At 44.4% G+C, this 685-nt stretch overlaps 1 protein-coding gene across 1 annotated transcript in view; it reads left to right on the plus strand.

Annotated features, from left to right (window-relative positions):
- Positions 1–685, plus strand: part of LOC119594058 (sex determination protein fruitless-like) — a 63,112-nt gene that overhangs the window by 10,531 nt on the left and 51,896 nt on the right. The gene's annotated exons all lie outside the window — the stretch shown is intronic.

Below are 685 nucleotides of genomic sequence, written 5' to 3' on the forward strand. Positions count from 1 at the left end.
TTTCCCCTTTCTTTTCTCTGGCGATAAAGATCTAAGATATTCAAAATTAGCTTCCTTTCCAGTAACAAGTTCCAAATTACTGTTAACATTATGCTTTGGGTTCCTTATAACCTAGGTATGGGGGAACAGAAGTCTGTCGAAAGCGGCCAAGAAATCAGCATGGTAAATGTTCGGAAGAGCCTTGCCCGCCTGCCCCCAGCCAGGCACCCCTTGGGGCTGCGGCAGAAGCCAACAGCCCCTCGCCGCATATTGTCTAGAAAGTGTTACCTTCTCCCAAATGTGATTTTTTCTCCCTTATCGAATAACTTTTGCAGTTTGCCGTTAGCGATGGAAGTTACATGTAAGATAACTGGGTAATTGTTTACAAAGGGACCGCACGCCCCTGGAACCTTAGCTCATATTCAGACACATTAGACACCTTTTTCAGTCCTGGCAGGGTCTTGGTCAGCTCTGATTGGCTGCAGTGTGAGTCAGAGCAGCAGTAATTGGCTGACAATTGTGAGATGCAGGAACGTCGGTGGTGTAAAAGGTGTGTAAGTGTCAGAATGTGAGCATGAGTTCTTGTATGGAGAGAGATAGAGATATGTAGTTTTGCACTTTAGGTAACCCAGTATATATTATTCCTGTTTCTGTTGGAATGCGTGTTCTCAGAAGTATAGAGCTGGTAGGAGTATTTCAATAAGTT

The sequence above is a fragment of the Penaeus monodon genome, chromosome 33 (genome assembly GCF_015228065.2).
Source record: "Penaeus monodon isolate SGIC_2016 chromosome 33, NSTDA_Pmon_1, whole genome shotgun sequence".
Classification (NCBI taxonomy): Eukaryota; Metazoa; Arthropoda; class Malacostraca; order Decapoda; family Penaeidae; genus Penaeus; species Penaeus monodon.